This window comes from Canis aureus, chromosome 26, assembly GCF_053574225.1.
Source record: "Canis aureus isolate CA01 chromosome 26, VMU_Caureus_v.1.0, whole genome shotgun sequence".
In the NCBI taxonomy this organism is placed as follows: Eukaryota; Metazoa; Chordata; class Mammalia; order Carnivora; family Canidae; genus Canis; species Canis aureus.
The window spans coordinates 34,560,070-34,580,121 of NC_135636.1; positions in this window are offsets into that span (position 1 = coordinate 34,560,070).

The following is a 20,052-nucleotide window of genomic DNA, read 5'->3' on the forward strand; positions in this document are numbered from 1 at the left end:
GTGTGTGTGTGTGTGTGTGTGTGTCTCATGAATGAATAAATAGATAAAATTTTTAAAAAATACAATGAACCATTTAAAAATACGCAGTTCAGGGGCGCCTGAGTGGCTCAGTTGGTTAAGCATCTTGACTCTTGATTTCCACTCAGGTCAAGATCTCAGAGTCTTGAAACTGACCCCCACACTCTGCACTCAGCAGGGAGTCTGCTTGAGATTCTCTCTCCCTCTGCTCCTCCCACCACTGGCACATTCTATAAATAAATACATACATATATACAAACAACATACATAAATCTATCTTTAAAAAAAATATATATATATAAAATTCAGCAGCATTTAGTATATTCACAATGTCATACAACCACCATATCAATTTCCAAAATATTTCATCCCCAAAAGGACACATTCACTAGGCAGTCCCTCATTTCCTCCCTCCCCTCAGCCATTGGCAACAAACTGTTTTCTGTCTCTGTGGATTTATCTATTCTGGGTATTTCATATACATGGAAATATATATGACCTTTTTGTTTGAAACTGTGTCCAGCCACACATTTGCTGAGCTCTATTATGGACCAGGCACTAGCCAAGCACTAAAAATAAGAGGGTGGTGAAGACAGACATGACCTCTGCCTTCGTGGGCCTTACCAGACAGCCATTACTCAAGTAAATACAGTTAACTGTCTCACTAAAAATGTGCAAATGCTGCAGTTGAAAAACAGAATCTATGGGGCTGGTAAAATGACAGGGACTGATCTACTTTGAGGGATGAAAGAAAGCTTCTCAGAAGTGGCATTTACACTGTGCTCCAAAGAGTAGCAGGGAATAAGCCAGGGGGAAGGAGGACCAAATCTTTGTAGGCCAGATTGGAAGGGCAAACATTGGAAAATCTAAACACAGGAGTCATGGGGCACCTCGGTGGTGCAGAGGCTGAGCATCTGCCTTTGGCTCAGGGCATGATCCCAGGGTCAGGGATCGAATCCCGCATCAGGCTCCTTGCAGGGAACCTGCTTCTCCCTCTGCCTATATCTCTGTCTCTCTCTGTGTGTCTCTCATGAATAAATAAATAAATAAAAGCTAAAATAAAATAAACAGAAGAGACATGAAACTTGATGTGTCTGTTTTTGTGGGGGTTTTTATGGGCTAAAGTCCATGCCGTACATTCAGGTCCACTCTGCATTATGTAGTTTGGTGAGTTTTGACAAATGTATAACAATACAGGTTCAGCATTACAATATCATTCAGAACAGTTTTACTGCCCTAAAAATACTCTGTGCTTGACCTATCCATCCCTCTCCTGCCCCTCCCCCCACATCCTCCCTCTCACTGCCCCCACAGTCTAGCCTTTTCCAGAATGTCATATAATTAGAATCAGATAGTATGTAACCTATTGAGACTGGTTTCTTTCACTTAGCAATATGCATTTAAGGTTCCTACATGTTTTTCCATGGTTTGGAAATTTATTCTTTTGTGTGTGAGGGGGGTGTAAAATATACATAACAAAGTTTATCATTTCAACCATTTCTACATGTACAATTCAGTGGAATTAAGTATATCGACATTGTTGTGCGACCATCACCATCATCTATCTCCAGAACTTAACTGACTCTTCTTTTTTAAAGTAGGATCCAATGCAGGGTTTGAATTCATGACCCTGAGATCAAGACCTGAGCTGAGATCAAGAGTTGGACACTTAACTAACTGAGCCACCCAGGTGCCCCATAACTCACTCCTTTTTATAACTGAACGATATTTCATCGTATGGTTGTGCTACAGTTTGTTTAATCTTTCACTTATTAGAGAGATATTTTGTTTTTAAATAAGACCACTGACTGCCATGTGGATTACTGGCTGGAGGAGGCTAAGAATGGAGACAGCATTGGTCCATTAACCAGAGCTCCACTAACCAGAAATGGTTAATGCTGTCGTCCAAGCGAGAGATGGTAGTGGTTTCCACTGGGATAATCTCCATGGAAGTGGAAAGAAGTGGACAGATCTGAGAGAGTGAGCAGGGTAGAAGTGGAAAGACTTGAGGATGGATTGACTGTGGGGATTTAGGGAGAGGGAGGAGTTAGGAATGAGGTCCAGCCTACCAGTTTGGGTGACTGGGTAGGAGGAGGATTGAGATAGGGAAATGAAAAAGAAAAGGATGGGTTCAGGAGAAGATCAGGAGTTCAGCTTTGGGGCTGATATTTTGAGTTCCAAGTGTCTGCTAGATTCCAAGTAGAAATTGAAGTTCCCCATTGAACACGTGAGTCTAGAGCTCAGACCTCTTTCCTCTCCCTTACCAAACAATCCAGCCAACTGGCCTTAATTCTATTGTTGAAGAGGCCAAGATTCCTCCAGCCTCAGGACCATGGTGTTGCTGCTATTCCCTCTGCCTAGAACACTTCCCCCGAAATCGCCCTACAACTAGCTCCTTCTCAACATTCCCATCTCAGGTCAAGTATTACCCAGTCAGAGAATCCTTCCTCGGATCCAAGCTAAAGTCAGAGTAAGGGGTGAGCTAGGTATCCACATCGGCCAGGTTTTGGTGCAACAATGCTCCACAAAAAAACAGCTTCCAGAAACTCAATGTACTCTGAGAAACATTCTTCTCTCACCCAGGGGTCTGCAGGTCAGCCGGGGTTCATGAGGGCTCCCTTGGCTGAGTTGAGCTTCTTCTCATTCTGAGTCCAGGCTGGAATAGCTGCCAGTACCTGGGACTCACAGTTCTCATGGCCGAGGACAGTTGCTCAAGATGGGCAAATGGAAATACTCGGTGTCTTGGGGCTGGCCTCTTCCACACATATTCTTTTAGCCAAAATAAGTCACGTGGCCAAGTCCAACATCAACAGAGTGCGGAAGTATAATCTTCCCACTCTGAGGACGGCTGGAGGAAGTAAATATTTGCTGAACAGTAACACAATCTACGTAGGACCCAACTCTTTTTCCCCCTAGATGGCCATGTTTACTGAGTAATCCCCTCACACTCTTAGAAAATAAGAGGGTGTATAAGTGAATGAACCATTGAATGAATGGATGAAGAAAGTACCTTTCAAGGCAGGAAGAGTCTCCTTATTTGGTGAGGAACCTGAGGCGCAGAGAAGGGAAGTAATTTGCCCAAGGTCACAGAAACTGTCTGTGGTAAGACCAGCCCGCCTGGCTCCTTAGGCTCAGTTCCCCAAACAGAGGGAGTATGGTCTTCTCAGGGGCAGGGTTGGTATTACCCATTCTGCCCTCTTGCCAACTCTTGCCCGACAGGAACAGAATCAGGGGGCAGATACGCCAGAGGGTCTTGCAGATTCAATCTCAGTTCTCTCTCTGAAGCCAACTAGGACCTTGATTCGTCATTTCCGGGTCTCAGAGCACCGAATGTTAAATGCGTGCTAAGAGAATGAGTCATGGGTACAATGGTGGCTTTAATTGCTGATTAAGTGTTCCATGAAATTCTGTGGCCCGCCCCAACTGTGCCCGCCCCTAAGGTACAGACAATCATCTCCATTCTGCGGGGGCCCTGCAGTGTCTAACACGGAATAGAGTGGGCCCCACAGCAGAGCTCAAAAACTAGGCGTAGGCATAGGAAAAGTCTGGAAGAACATGCCTCAGATAAACACTAGGCACCCCTTTTGAAGCAGGATTCCTTAGGACTTTTAACCCTTCTGCCTTATATCTTTATGTAACATTTGAAGAGGCCACAGTGAGAATAAGTTTCTTCTACAATGAGAAAGAGAAAAAAAAGAGTCTGGAAATATTTTAAGTGTGCACTAGCGTGCAAAAAGCCATCACTTGCCGGTTGGTTGGGAAACTCCTGAAAATCATCTTCCTTCGGAATCCTATTCCCACACGTTGTCAGAAGCCTGTTTTCAGAAACACTGAGTCAATTCCCAAGCACTCCTCCTGTCGGCATGCCAGTAAGCGCCTACCACACGTGGAGGGCTGCTGAGCGAGCCCCCAGGGCGACTGGTGGGTGACAGGCTGGGGAACAGGTGGCAGCCAGAGTCAACGAGCTCTGTGTCCATGCCTCCCGTAGCTGACATGGATGGAGCTGGCCCATGGGCCAAGCACTGTGCTAAGTGTTCCACATGGATTATCACGTTTAATCCGCACAACAAGTTGATGTGGTAGAAGCTATTATTAACCTGTTTTACAGCTGTGGAAAGTAAAGTGCAGAGAGGCGAAGAAACTCACCCAAGGTCATATAACAAGCAGATGGAGGAACTGACATTTAATTCCAGAGCCTGTGCTCTGAACCACTACCCCACCCGGCCTCTTACTAGGAACCTGCCCAAATTCCACAGGCAGCAAGTGGCAGAGTCAGAATCCAAACCAATTGAGTTCAGTCAGCCTCCAAAAGATATGCTCTTTTTTATTTTTTAAAGTTTATTTATTTACGTAATCTCTACAGCCAATGTAGGACTTGAACCCATGATCCCGAGATCAAGAAACCACCCTCCTCCAATAGAGCCAGCCAGGTGCCCCAAAAGATAAGCTCTTTATTGTTAGGATGTCCTTTCTTTCCTCCATCTTTCCCCATTTCTGGATCCAACGCCAATACATTGAGTGACTTGGGTCACCGCCCTGAGCCTCAGTTTCCACAGCTGGAAATGGGAAGAACATTGCTTACCCTGGGGGGATGGAGAGTCTTGTGTGACAGGACAGTTTTTTCTGGGGAACATTGTGGTAGGCACTTAGTAAAGATATATCTGTGCTTGTCCTGCTTTCCAGGAGTTTGATGCAGTTGGCCAAGAGGGCACAGGAGCAAGCCCGTCCCATGAGCTTCATGACCAAAGGGTGCATTTGGTGCTGTGGGGCCAGAGGCTGGGCACTGGATGAAAAGTCAAGGGTTACTGTGTGTTCAGAAAACTCAGCTGAGGAAAAACTGGAATAAACAAGCCCCAGAAGGAGGGGGGTTTAGTTCGTCATCCTTCCTGTTTTCCCAGCCTGGCCCAGTCCCAAAGCCTCTTCTTAATCTTGTCAGGATTTTGGCCCTTTGCCCCAGGAAGGAGCCGCCAGGAGGCCCACAGTGAGCCAAATCTTCAAGGAAGTGATGTCTTCTGTGGGTCAAGAGAAGGAAAGAGGCTTTCTGGGAGCAAGAAGGCAGATACAGAACCAGAGGAGGGGCCAGCTGATAGGCTTCTCCTTGAACCCATAAAGAAACTGGAACTTAGCATACAGCAAGGTTTATTGGTTTGCTGGGCAGGGTGGGGGCCAGGAGCCAGTACAGAGTCTTCATTTCACACCACTGACTGCTCAGTCCCTTACAACTCTAGGGCTACCCAGGGAGGGCAAGCTACCTTCACTCCCTATGTCCCCAACTTTTTCCAGCAACTTTTTCTATCACTAGCATTGGAAACTTCAAAAACACGGGTGCAGGCCCGCGGGTACTGGAGAGCAAAACGATAGCTAGAAAGTCTTGATGGACTGGATCCTGTAGGAAATGGGGATGATAGACCATATGAAACAAAGAGCCAATATTCTCTAAACACTTCATGTGAGCCTGTGCAGTACCAGGCACATTCAACACACTACATCATTTGCTCATCACACTATGAGAAGTGGATCACATCCCCAGTTTGCAGATAAGGAACCTAAGGCTCATAGAGGAGATGTTTCTTGTCACCCTCCTTCACCATGAAACTGTCTTCTGAGCTCAGACCTGGAAATCCACTTTGCCTTGAGCATGCCCATGTGTATACCCCATATGCTTCCCAAACCCAATGGAATGATCCTAAACTCACCACCCTCCCTTCCCACAGACTTCTGTGCCCCATCACAGCCTCACTACTCAGAAACTAGAATATCATCCTTGACTCCACCCTCTCCCCTGGTCCCATCAAGTAGCAGCCTGGACCATGGTCCCAACTCTGACCCTCCCTCCCAGACACTGGGTTTCCGTAATTCCAGGATTTGTAGCATTGTCCAGACCTTTATTGTGTCCTTCCTAGATAACTCCAATAACTTCAGAATCAGCCATTCTGCCTCCAGTTCTATCTCTATACCCATCTATGTCCCATCCTAACATCAGGGGGATCGTTCTAAAATGCAAATCTGCCTAGCGTCACCCAACCGAAAATCCTCAGTGGCTTCTCAGTATCCTAAGAGAAACCTCTTACTTCAGCTTCCCAGCCACCCCCCCCCCAACAAATCTTGGCCCTCACTGCCCTCTCTGGTCTCATATTGGGTCAGTCCCTACCCTCTGCCCCCATGCCTCAGATGTCCTGGAATACCCACAGTTCTTCTTTCACTTCAAGGTCTTGGCACATGCTATTTTTGCTGCCTTCCCCAGGCTAACTCCTTCTCATCTTTCAGGTCTCAGCTTAGTCACCACTTCCTGACCACCCCCCTTAGGCTTCATGAGCTGCCCCTTCAATGAATTCCCACAGTTCCCCTGTACTTCCTCCATGACGCCACCAGCCCCTCCCCTGCATGTGCCCCCGTGTAGGCAAGTTAACCTTAATGACAGGCAGAGAAGGCTGGGGCAGCATTCTCCAATGGAAATATAATGCATGCCGCATGGATAACTACACATTTTCTAGTAATCCCATTTTCAAAAGGAAAAAGAAACAGATGAAATTAATTTTAATAATACATTTCAACCTGGTATTTAAAAAATACTCTTGGGGCAGCCCAGGTGGCTCAGCAGTTTAGCTCCGCCTTCAGTCCAGGGTCTGATCCTGGAGACCCAGGATTGAATCCCACATCAGGCTCCCTGCATGGAGCCTGCTTCTCCCTCTGCTTGTGTCTCTGCCCTCTTTCTCTCTGTGTATCTCATGAATAAATAAATACAATCTTAAAAAAAAAAAAAAAAGAAGCCCATTTCTTTAAAAAAATTAAATTAAAAATAAATAAATAAAAGTCTTTAAAAAATAAAATAAAAAAATAAAAATAGTCTTATTCCCCCATATAATCAATTTAAAGTTATGGATGTTTAATTTTCTTTTTGTACTAAGACTTCAAAATCTGTATATTTTATATTCACAGCACATCTCTGTTTGGACTAGCCACATTTCAAGTGTTTGATATTCCCACGTGCTGGTGGCTGCCAGATTGGACAGTGCAGTTTTTGGAGGATGCCTAAAGCTAATTGGCCTGTGTCCTGTTCTATGGGACACTAATCCTGAGAAATATTCATAGGCATTCTATAGAAAAAGGATTCTAAGTCAAATAAGTCTTGAAAACATTGACAAAGTGAAATAGGATTTCTATGCTTCAGAACCTCCCAGAGTCTTATCCGAGCTAAAGTAAGATGTGATACGAGAAACAGACCAAAGAGTATATAGAATTTACCCAACTCATTTGAGCTCAGAGCTCTATTTTCATAAAGTATTTCTGGGGATTAGCATCCACTAGAATGTTCTTTGGTAAATGTTAGTTTAGCCACCTCCCTGACTCAATAAATACCAGGGTCCCTACAGAAAGAATTCAGGATGCTGGAAGCCCACCTCATGCACCTCTGAGCCTGGCACAGAGAAAGCACCCAAAGCCTGATTATTGAATTAACTAACTCTGGGAGGCTACAGAAGACAGGGCTAGAATCCATGATCAAAAATTTATAGCATATTTGAGCTCAAACAAGAAAGTTTTCCAGGGGTGTGTGTGTGTGTGTGTGTGTGTGTGTGTGTGTGAGTGTGTGTGTGTGTGTTTAAATAGTTTAAAAACTAATTTGTCCGGGGGCACCTGAGTAGCTCAGTGGGTTGGGTGTCTGCCTTTGGCTCAGGTTGTGATCCTAGGGTTCTGGGATGGAGTACCACATTGGGCTTCCCTCGAGGAGTCTGCTTCTCCCTCTGCCTATGTCTCTGCCTTTCTCTCTGTGTCTCTCATGAATAAATAAATAAATAAAATCTAAAAAACAAAACCTAATTTGTCTGATCTGCCTGGAAAATGCAATAAATAGTTTTAGGAGATCATGATTTCTCCACCACTAGGAGTGATCAAGGCTGGAGTTCTGGAGCACAGAGTGTTTTCTAGAGTCTCTAATTTCACTCCTTCAGAACTAAACAGAAAAAAAGAAAAAGAATAGCAGTGGGCATGAGAATTTGAACTATAGAGAAAGTGATCAGATGCACATGCAGACATGTGTTGGGCCCTTTGTTAAGAACATACTTTGAGATTCCAGAGCCCCAATAGAAGGTCAGTTTATAGCTAAAGGCCCTTAGAGGCTACAGGCCCTTGGTTCAATTCAGAAGATTTTTTTTTAAAGATTGATTGATTGATTGATTGATTGATAGGGGATGGGAGAGGCAGAGAGAGAGGGAGAGAGAGAATCCCAAGCAGACTCCCTGCTAAGGGTGAAGTAAAATGCAGGGCTTCATTGCACAACTCTGAAATCATGAACTGAGCCGGAATCAAAAATCAGATGCTTACCTGACTGAGCCACCCAGGTGCCCCTCAATTCAGAAGATTCTTGATCCATTTGGCATATAGTTGACATCTGGTCAGTCACTAACTGAATTGATCAATCCTCAATCAATCAAAATATGTGCCGCAGGGTAAACAAGAAGATGGTCCACTTCTTTTAAAATTGCTTTTGGGGGAAAAAATTAAAAAATAAAAAATAAAATAAAATTGCTTTTGGGGGATCCCTGGGTGGCTCAGCGATTTAGTGCCTGCCTTTGGCCCAGGGTGGTCCTGGAGTCCCTGGATTGGGTCCCTCATTGGGCTCCCTGCATGGAGCCTGCTTCTCCCTCTGCCTGTGTCTCTGCCTCTCTCTCTCTCTCTCTCTCTCTCTGTCTCTATGTGTCTCTCATGAATAAATAAATAAAATCTTTAAAAATAAATAAATAAAATTGCTTTTGTGTGGGACTCCTGGGTGGCTCAGTTAGTTAAGCATCTGACTCTTGGGATCCCTGGGTGGCGCAGCAGTTTGGCGCCTGCCTTTGGCCCAGGGTGCGATCCTGGAGACCCGGGATCAAATCCCACGTCGGGCTCCCAGTGCATGGAGCCTGCTTCTCCCTCTGCCTATGTCTCTGCCTCTCTCTCTCTCTCTGTGACTATCATAAATAAATAAAAATTTTTTAAAAAGTATCTGACTCTTGATTACAGCTCAGGTCACGATCTCAGGGTTGTGAGATCAAGCCCTGCATCGGGCTCTGCACTCAGTGTGGTGTCTGCTTGAGATTCTCTCCTTCTCCTGCCTATCCCTACCTCCTACCCCCATGCACGCTCTCACTCTCTCTCTCTCAAATAAATAAACAAAATCTAAAAAATATGATTGCTTTTGTAGACAAGACCAGGCAAGACCAATGTGTGCTATTAGAAGTCATCAGGACAGTGGTTACCTTAGGTTAATGATAGGAAGTACTAAGGGGGTGTGGGGTGCTAGCAAATTGTTTCTTGATTAGGTGGAGGTTACACAGATGTTCAGTCAGTGAAAATTCGGCCAAGCTGCATAGTTTTGATATGTGCACTTATTTGTATGTAGACTGCATTTTGATGAACAGTTTTAGAAATTGCTTTTGTGATGATATACTACTTTATCACACTAAGAACAAAAGTGTGACTATGATTAACACAACTAAAATTATCCAGCTGTTCTAAGATTTGAGCTGAGGAGGAAGATGTTAATCAACAGCCAGGTGTTTCTCGGGTAGGGTCTGAACAACATTTTTGCTGGCTCAGCAGGCAGCTGGATGCTAGCCATGCTGGAGACTCTTAGCCATCCATAGACAGGTAGCAGATGGATTCAGATCAATCATCTTAAAGTCTCCAAGTTGCTATCAATAGGATACCTGGAAGAACCTGGAAGCTAGGGCCTTTATAGATTGGGTTCAGTGTCCCCATGCCAAGCACGGGCCTGGTACAAAGTTGGTGATCAACTACATATGCCCTCCCTTCCTCTTACCTGGATTTTGGGTGTGGCAGTCCCAGAAGTGCCAAGGCCTTCTGTCAGAAGTGGCTGTAGTGTCCCATTTAGGGCCAGCAAAGATCACAGAGACTGGCACAGCTGGGCTGAGAGTGGGAGGGGAAATGAAACTTTTTTCATGGCTCACATGTGCTCAAACAACTGCAAAAAAGCCACCTGTGGTCAGTTGAAGCCGTGGATGGATAGGGGAGAGAGAGGGAGTTTCAGAGGATTGGGGGAAGTGATAAAAAAAAAAAAAGTGCATTTCAGGTGGTAAAGATGTGGAGGTAAAAAACCAGAAACCAAAACTAACCATGCAGCAGTTAACAAAAACATGCAACACATCATGGGGTGGGGGGTGGAGGTAGGCTTCATATGGTGGAGATAGGGGAGGTCAAAGTAAAGAGCAGTTTATAATAAATAGGAAACACCATGGGGCAGAGGAAAGAAACCATAGACTTAGAGCTCAGTGGGGTGGGGTGGTGGGGGAGATTGGCAAACTATATGACCAAGCAATTCTCTCATCTGGAAAGATAGGACAATAATAGTTCCTTCCCCTTGGGGTTGTTGAGAGGGTGAAATTGGGTGATGCATGAAAAATGTTCAAATCTTGTAGCTGCTGTTAATAACAATAATGGTATTGATAATAATATGGTAGGGAGAAGTTTCTGCTTCTGAAAGGAGACTGGGTAGATTGATTTGGAAGCCAATGACAACCAGAAATCTAGAGGGGAGGGGAGAAGGAAAAAGAGATCATCTAGAGGAGGAGTTCTTAATTGGGATGTACTTGAACACCCATACAAAATGCTGCATTTAGGAATATACGTGTTTTTTGGAAGGAGAGAGCCTATAGCCTACATCAGTTTCTTTTTTTTTTTTTAAGATTTTATTTATTTATTCATGAGAGACACAGAGAATGAAGCAGAGACATAGATAGAGGGAAAAGCGGGCTCCATGCAGGAAGCCTGATGTGGGACTCAATCCTGGGACTCCAGGATCACACCCTGAGCCAAAGGCAGATGCTCAACTGCTGAGCTACCCAGGCGTCCCCCACATCAGTTTCTGAAAGGCGTCTATGACACCTCCCCCACATTTAAGAATTACTGATCTTTGGGACACCTGGGTGGCTCAGCGGTTTGGCGCCTGCCTTCGGCCCAGGGCGTAATTCTGGAGACCCGGGATGGAGTCCTGCGTCGGGCTCCCTGCATGGAGCCTGCTTCTCTCTCTCTGCCTGTGTCTCTGCCTCTCTCTCTGTATCTCTCATGAATAAATAAATAGAATCTTTAAAAAATATATATCTTCTTTTAAAAAAAGAATTACTGATCCTAGAGAATGGGAAGCAGGTGGGAGAAGAGGCCCACAATCATCCACGGATGGAGCGAGCCATCTCCATGAAGCTAAGACATGGGTTTGGGGGATGGAGGAGAGTCTAGAAAGAAGTGGCAAAGGAGAGACTCAGAGAAAACCTACTGAACTCACAGTGGGGTGGGGGTAGGGTAGGTAGTTGGCTCAGTTACCCCCGTGGCCTGGAGAAGGTTTGCAGAGGCTGTTGGCTGAAGGCTGGGTGAGTGGATGGATGGGCAGGCAGCCCAACCCAGCAGCTGAAGTTGGGGAAAATTGTGTGGCAGACTGCAGATGTAGAGGGTAGGAGGTGGAACAAAGAGAGCTTGACCATGTGTCTAGGGAACTGCAGAGGGATTGAGTGGAGAAATACTTTCCATTTGCCTGGTGTGATGGGGAAAAACTGTCAGCTAGTGTACAGTGTTCTCCATCTGAAATACTTCTGGTTCTGTGGTTAAGGATGTGCAAGACAGGCACTCTTCCATGGGAAGGGAACTTAGCTGTTCCGTAGCTGTCTTAGGGATATCCCAGGGTAGAGTGGGGTGAGTAGAGACCTTGCGATCTGACAGTTGAGGGTTTGTGTCCTGATTTCATTCATTCATTCATTCATTCATGCAACAAATATTTCTTAAGCATCTACTATGTGCCCAGTGCTCTACTAGGTGCTAGAGATGCAAAAAATGATTAAGAGATGGTCCTTGACCTCCAATGCCTTACATCTGTCCAAGGAAATGGTCCATGACAGTGCAGAATGATAGGTACTAGGGACATGCACAGGTTGCTATGGGAACAGGGAGGAAGGACACTCATACTTCTCCAAGCTTCTGTCTCCTTATCTGCAAAATGATAATCATGTTGCTCACTACAAGGAGTTTCCTGGCACATTCCAGGCCCCTGTTTGACACGTGCCAGGAGCTCATTGCAGCCCAGGATTAATTAATTTATTCAACAAATATTAATTGAGTACCCTATGTGTGCCAGGCACTGCTGTAGATGCTAGACATTCAGTACTAAATTACACAAACAAAAAATCCCTGCCTTTGTCAAGATTATATTCTAGGAGGAAAAAACAATAAGCAAGTGAGTAAAATATTTGGTAGTTTAAATGGTGACAAGTGCCTTGGTAACAAAGAAAGTAGAGATTAAAAGTGAGGAAGTGATGAGAGGAGGGGGTTGTGATTTTAAACAGAGTAGTCAGAAAAAGTCTCACTGAAAAGGAAATTCTTTACTAAGGATCTGAAAGAGGTGGGCAGTAGGCCTTGGTGATTTCTGGGGGAAGGATGTTGAGAGCAGAAAGATCCTCAACTGCACAGGTGATGAGGTGGGAGGGTGAGTAGTATGTGATAGGTGTTGCAAGCAGGCCAGTGTGCCTGGAGAGGGATGGTCAAGGTGAAGGGCACTAGCGGATGTGGTCAGGGGGCTATGGAGGGAGGCAGGCGGGGTAGGGCATTGGGGGCTAATGTAAGGTTTTTGGCTTCTATCCAGAGTGAGATGGGAGCCACTGGAGAGGTTTGAGCTTTGCAATGACAGGCTCTCACATTTTAAGAGAATCCTTGATCTGAGGATGTTCCACGGAAAGACAATGTGGAGGCTGGGAAACCAGTTTGGAGGCTCTGGCACTAAGCCAGGTGGTGATGACGAAGGTTCAGCTAAAGTGGAAGCAGAGGGAATGGGGAGAGATGTGTAGCATCTGGATATTTGAAGGGAGTGTCCACTCGATTTGTTGACAGATCAGAGATGGGAGTAGGTGGGTAAGAGAAAGTCAAGGGTGACTCCGAAGGCTTGGTCTGAACCATTAACTGTGATGAGGGAGACCCAGGGTGGGACAAATGTGGGAAGAAAGATAGGAGTTGGATTTGAGGTGTGTGTTTAAGAAGCCCATTGGAAATCCAAACAGCGATGCTGGGTATGCTGCTGGATAGGCAAGTCCAAGGTGGGGCGGGGCACAAGGTCCTGATTACAGGTATGAACTTAGGACTTCTCTGTAGGTAATTGCTATTTAAAGCCAAAGGAATGGGTGAGATAGTGAGAGAAGGAAGGGAAGAGGTGTGAGGATCAAGTTCAGGGGTCTTTCAACATTCAGCAAGGGTGGCCTCTCTCGCTTTTAAGGTGAGGGTTCCAAGGCTAGACTTGGACATTCTGTAAGGTTTTGTGCAAATATTTTCCTGACATGCTGCCTCTCAGTTCTGAAAACACATGCTCCCCAGAAATGGAAAAGTCTGAAGAGGAAAAAAAAAAATCAGTTTGAAATAGATTATGTTGCCATTTCCCCCCAGGCTCAGGGTTGGTAGAGACAGTTAGAGCTTTCTGCCAGTTTCTGCCAATCAAAACTTTGAGGTGGGGCTCCAATGGAAGAGTCTACCTGGCTTCCCAGCGCCAAGGACCACCTTATAAAGCTCCCAGAACACTGTCTTGTGATTGATGCTTTATTTACACATCTCCTCTTGACTGTGCTTCCTCTAGGCCATCACAGAACTACCAGAGCCTAGCACCAAACAGGTACCTGGAAAACTTAGTAGAACTTTATGGCATCATCATAGAAACAGAGAAGCAACAGTCCATCCCCTGAGCTGTGGGTATCTTTCTCTAGCTCTATCACCAGAGCTGGTATCCAGCAGACCACTTCCTCAGTACCTGCAACAGAGTCCTGGAAAGGCACGACTGGACCCTGCCCGTTGGGAGGAGAATATCCCCAGGGACTTGGATGAGCCATCCTGAAAAACGAGTTCTCTGAGTCAATCCTCCAGTGAGTTCTGGTGGGAATGGCTCCAGAATATTGAAGGTGAGGTTTGAAGCAGCCTATAGCTTCTGAGAGGCAAAAAGAGGTGTCTCCTCCAAAGGGACCTGCCTCCTTATCTCACCCAGAAAGATAAGGAGGCATATCAGTTTCACTTGTGCTAGCACTTTGTCAAAGGGGTTGGGAATGATTCAAAAGACCCTGAACTGGAAAACAACAGACTCTTTTATTAGTAATAGGTATGTAGTGCGCATCATAAAACAGACTAACAGGGGCATCTGTGTGGTTCAGTTGGTTAAGCGTTCAACTCTTGGTTTCTGCTCAGGTCATGATCTCAGGGTCCTGAGACTGAGCCCCGTGTTGGGCTCAGCACAGTCATCTTGAGTTTCTTTCCTCCTCCTGCTCCCTCCCTCTTTGCTCCTCCCCTGTGCTCTCTCAAACAACCAAATAAACAAAAAAACAAACAAAACCCCTCTTAACCTCAGGTTATTCTAATTACTGCATTAGGTTCCTCCTCCTGTTTATAGCTAAACCTCTTGAACAACTTGTCTAAACTTGCCATGCTCTACTTCCTCATCTTCTATTCACTTCCTAACTCAGGCACATCCCTAAAATAAGGCTTTTCTTCTAGGCTCTTCCTGGCCCTCCCAGATGATCTCATCTAGTCTAATGACCTCAGGTATCATCTCTATGCTGACACTCTTCTGAATTCCAAACCCACATATCCAAACGCCTACTAGACATCTTGACTTGGCTAACCTTAGAGTGAATGTACAAAGCTGAACTCATCATCTTTCTCCCAAACCATTTCACCCCCAAGTGTTCCCTGCCTTTGTGAATGACATCTCCATCCATATCCTTGATATACCCCCTCTGCCTTTCTCTTACATATAGTCAATTGTTGATACAACAATCTTCTGTCATGAATATCCCTCAAGTACATACACTTCTCTTTGTCCTCATGGCCTTTTGGATGGAAACTATCATCAACATCATTTTTGCCTAGATGACAATATCAACCTTCTTACTATGGTTTTAAAAGCCTCCAATCTTGGCTACTTCAAATCCATTTTTAAAAATGTATTTATTTATTCATGAGAGACAGAGAGAGAGAGACAGAGAGAGGCAGACATATGCAGAGGGAGAAGTAGGCTCCCTGCAGGGAGGCTGATGTGGGATTCAATCGGGGGGACTCCAGGATCACACCCTGAGCCAAAGGCAAGTGCTCAACTGCTAAGTACCCAGGCATCCCTCAAATCCATTTTTTATATTGTAGGTAATATTTCCTAAAATGCACATTGACTATGTCCCTCTGTTGCTTAAAACTCATCAGTGATTCCCCATAGCTCTCAGGATAAATTCCAAACTCCTTAACCAACACAAAACCCCCTGCATGAGTTGGGCCTTGCTTACACCTCCAGTCTCATCTCTCATCACTCTGCCAGACTCTGTTCCTCAGCCACCCTGAATCATCAAAAGCTCCTCCAGTGAACCATACTCTGCCTAATTTCCAAGTCTTTGCCCACCTGTTCCTCAGTCTCTAGTGCTTATCTCCACTTGCTTTTTTTATCCTCCCTAACCTTCACTTGATCAACTTCTGTTCCCACCTTCAGGCCTCAGTTTAAATGTTTCCACTGAGAAGCCTTGCCTGTCTCCTCAATACTGGGATGACAGCTCCTCTAAAGGGCTCCTAGAGCAAACATACTGTACTTTAACCCCAAATCACTTATCGTAGTAGATGGCAATTACTTGGCCTCTTGTCTGTCCCAGTTACCAGGCCCTGAGGGCAGGGACTACATTGTCTAGTTCATGGCTAAATCTCTAGCAGTAGGCAAAGGAACTGACTTGTAGTTGGAGTGTGTGTGTGTGTGTGTGTGTGTGTGTGTGTGTGAGACAGAGAGAGAGACAGAGACAGAGATGCAGTGAAGGGGCAGGTGACATGAGGATCGTGGGGAATGAGAGACAAATAATTATAGGTCTCGGCCAATTCTCAGAGGATGTGGGGTGGGGGTGGGAGGACAGTATCAATTCAAGAGGCTCCCAGGCTTTGAGCCTGTACAAGTGGGAGCAGGTGGAACTATTCCACCAAGCAGTGACCATAGAAGGGAAAGGTAGGTTCAGGGAAAAGTTGAACTCAGGAGCAGGGGACTGTGAGGGCTATCCAGCATGCAATAGGCAGATGGGCAGATTTTTCTGTAGCTCCAAAAAGAAGTCAAGACTAGAGACACCCACTTGAGAGGCTATCTACAGAAGTCGATATGGAATCTGTAAAGCTTCTAGGAGGAGAGTGTAGGAGAGAGAAGTTTGATAGCAGAAGCCTTGGGGATGTTTACAATGCACTGGGTGATGAGGAAGAGGTCAGAAAGTGACATTTGCAGAGGTAGGAGGACAACCAAGAGAATTCGTGGTTACTGGAGCCAGAGGGAATGGGCCCAGAAAATGTGCCCATCCATTTCACTGAGTGCTGCAAGGAAGTAGATGAAAATAAGGCTATACTTGTTTTTTTTTTTTTTTTTTTAATAAGGCTATACTATTTAGAAAGTAGGAATTCTACAATTAGGATGAAAGTCAGATCCACAGCGTTGAAGGGATGGGAAACAAGGCAGGAACGGATTTCCAGCTTGATTTTTGGGGCACCTCGGTGGCTCAGTCAGTTAAATGTCCCACTCTTGATTTCAGCTCAGGTCGTGATCTCATGGTAATGGGATCTCCCCCTGAGTCAGGCTCCATGCTCAGTGGGGAGTCTGCTCAAGATTATCTCTCTCTGCCTCTTCCTCTACCCCTACCCCCACTCACATGCTCACTCTCTCTCTCAAATAAACAAATAAATCTTAAAAAAAACCTTGACTTGGGCTAAGCTGTCACCTATTGGTTTTTTTTTTAAGGATTTTAAAAATTAACTTACTTATTTATTTATTTATTTATTATGCAGAGAGAGAGAGAGAGGCAGAGAGAGAAGCAGGCTCCCTGCAGGGAGCCTGATGCAGGACTTGATCCCAGGATCATGACCTAAGTAAGCCAAAGGCAGGAACTCAACCACTGAGCCACCCAGGTACCCCTCACCTGCTGGTTATTAAGTGAGGCTGCTACTTTTGTTCCTTCTCTCAGAGAGTCATGCCAAGTCAGTCTGAGGTTTCTCTCGCTCCCAGAATTTTCCAATAACTCCCAGAGCCTGGGTTTCTGCCTCTTTGCTTCCTCACACCTGCCATTCCTGGGTTGGAGGCAGCTGGCCCTGAGCAGCTACAGGACGTCCCAGCAGGCACACCCTGTGAGAGGGAACATCGGAGAGAGTCACCATCACAACTTCTTCTTAGGCTATCCCCTTGTGTCAGTCTGCATCTTCACAGTCCTTCCAAGTGATCTGCCATGATTTTTTTTTAATATATTACTTTTTAAAATTTTTATTTATTTATGATAGTCACACAGAGAGAGAGAGAGAGAGAGAGAGAGAGGCAGAGACATAGGCAGAGGGAGAAGCAGGCTCTATGCACCAGGAGCCCGACGTGGGACTCGATCCTGGGTCTCCAGGATCGCACCCTGGGCCAAAGGCAGGCGCCAAACCACTGTGCCACCCAGGGATCCCTGATCTGCCATGATTAATGAAGCTTCTGAAGCACCTGCAACGGGCTCACCTGGCCTCCTGACCTGACTGTCTCCAGGGCCAGCTCTGCCAGACTGTCCCCACTCTGCTGCCCCTGGTTGTTCTCATGCCTGCCCATTCTGAAGTGGCTCTGCAGTCACTGGGAGAGGCCTCTCCACCTTCCCAGCCTCCTCCCCTGGTGTATTTCATGTGCACCCTTTGCTTCATTCTGACCACAGCTACTCTCAGGCTTATGACTCTCTACCTCTGCATAGCTTGCTTTTCTGGCTGCAATACCTTCCCTTCTATTCCACAGGCCAGCCCCTCCTTCCCCTTCCCCTCATCTTTCAGGAATGGCACCCAACTGGAAGCCTTTCATAACATTACCCCTACCACCACCCTGGTGAGGTGGATGTGCTTCCTCCACCCAAGCATCCCCATAGCAACTGGTGGCTGGCCCCCCTCTTCCCTGTTCTTCCCTGTACCTTATGGTAACAGTTGGGGAATATGTCTGTCTCATTATCAGACTAGGATCTCCTCCAAAATGAGGATTAGGTCTTATTAATATCTTTATTCCCAGGGTATAGTGAATTCCTATCTACTACGAAGTCCCTACTCCTACATTCTTCATGGCATAGTGGTTGAATGCATAAATGTCCTCATCACAGAATGGATGTCTTCTAGAGGAAGATAAAGGGAGTACGTGAAAGTGGACTCTCCTCTTCATCCCGAGCCACATGGCCAGGCTCCTACATTCTTATTGCTGTCCTATCATTCTGTGGCTCAAAGGTTGCCAGTTTTCCTGTTAGTTCTTTTCTTTTTATTCCACAAATCTCGACCTTTGCTGAGCCTCTACCAGCAGGCAGAGGTGTTTCTGGTTGGTACTGGGACTGCTAGCCTAAGTCTCCTTTCTGGGAGATTGTCAAGCAGACTCTTCTCTGAGGGTATCCAAATTTCAAAAGGGTAGCAGGGCCTTAGACAAGGTGCCACAGGCAGGGAGGACTTCCAGAAGATACTGCTGCCTAAGAATTGGTGGAGTTGAGACTGTGCCAACTTCCAGGGTCAAAATGCTGGGAAGGGTGTCCAGGTGCCATAACATCAGGGATCCAGAGCTGGGGCCAAAGATGACAGAAGCCGTGACAGTGCCCAGAAGTTGAATGTAGGTTAGGACTGAGTATTACTCAGGGTTCTTGGTCTTAAGTGACTTATTGGAGCCTAACTGAGCAAAAGGGGGAATTTATTCAAAAGTGCAGGTATGGAAAAAAAAAAAAAAAGTACAGGTATGGGAGTAAAATGAGGCCTGAGGAGATAGGAGGAACCAGAGTCCTGAACTCCATCAGGGTCTTCTCTTCTCCTCCTCCTTTTCTTCCCTTTCCCGGGGTTTCTCTGGCCCTCTTGATAGAAAATACCACCAAGACACCTCCCCAATGTATATACTATAGATCCATCCATAAGAACAGAGACCAAACCATTCTCTCCCTCCCAGTTCCAAAGTCCCAAGGAAGTTTATCAGAGTGACTCATCTTGAGTCAGCTGGGTCAAACAATTGTAGCCAGAGGGACAGCAGCATATTTATACATATGTGTACAATGTGCAGAAGGATGGTTCCCTGAAAAGCAGAGGTTGTTCAGACAATCCTATGGGTGTTCAGTTCTGGAAGCCAAGAGTTGGGGCTGAGGTGATAAGAACAATCCCAAGAGATTCAGAAGCAAATGAATGCAGGCTGGATCTTGGGTGACAACCTAGATCAGGTGGCCTGAGGTCTGGTCATTCCAAAGAGCCATGTCTCAAAATGTAGTGTGGAAGAAAGGGTTTCTGAGCCTACATACATTTTGGAAATGTTGCATGCCATGTCCTTCTCTTTAATATTCACATATATATTGCGCATATTGAACAAATCTGAGAAGTCCTATGGGAAAAGGCCCGTTTCACTTTAAATCATAACGATTTATGTATTTGTGTATAGAGCCTTTCTTTTATTGGAATATCTATAAATCATCCACCTTTCACAGTGCATACTTTGGAAACAGGCCTACAACATCAGCTGTCATCTGCTAGTTATTTTTATAGGGGTTGGGGTGGTCCGTGAGCGAGCAGTCTTGATCTAAAAGAGTGTTTCCCAAGCCTCATTTATTTGCCTATGACCTTCCTGGAGTTTGTCTTATATGTTTCCTCTGTGCTGTTGATATTTTTATTTAAATCAGATGACCAACTTTTTTTTTTTTTATTGGTGTTCAATTTGCCAACATATAGAATAACACCCAGTGCTCATCCCTTCAAGTGCCCCCCTCAGTGCCCATCACCCAGTCACCCCCACCCTCTGCCCACCTCCCTTTCTACCACCCCTTGTTTGTTTCCCATAGTTAGGAGTCTCTCATGTTCTGTCTCCCTTTCTGGTATTTCCCACTCATTTTTTCTCCTTTCCCCTTTATTCCCTTTCACTATTTTTTGTATTCCCCAAATGAATGAGACCATATAATGTCTGTCCTTCTCCAATTGATTGACTTATTTCACTCAGCATAATACCCTCCAGTTCCAAGCAGGAATTGACCAACTTTTTAAAAGCCTCATCTTAAA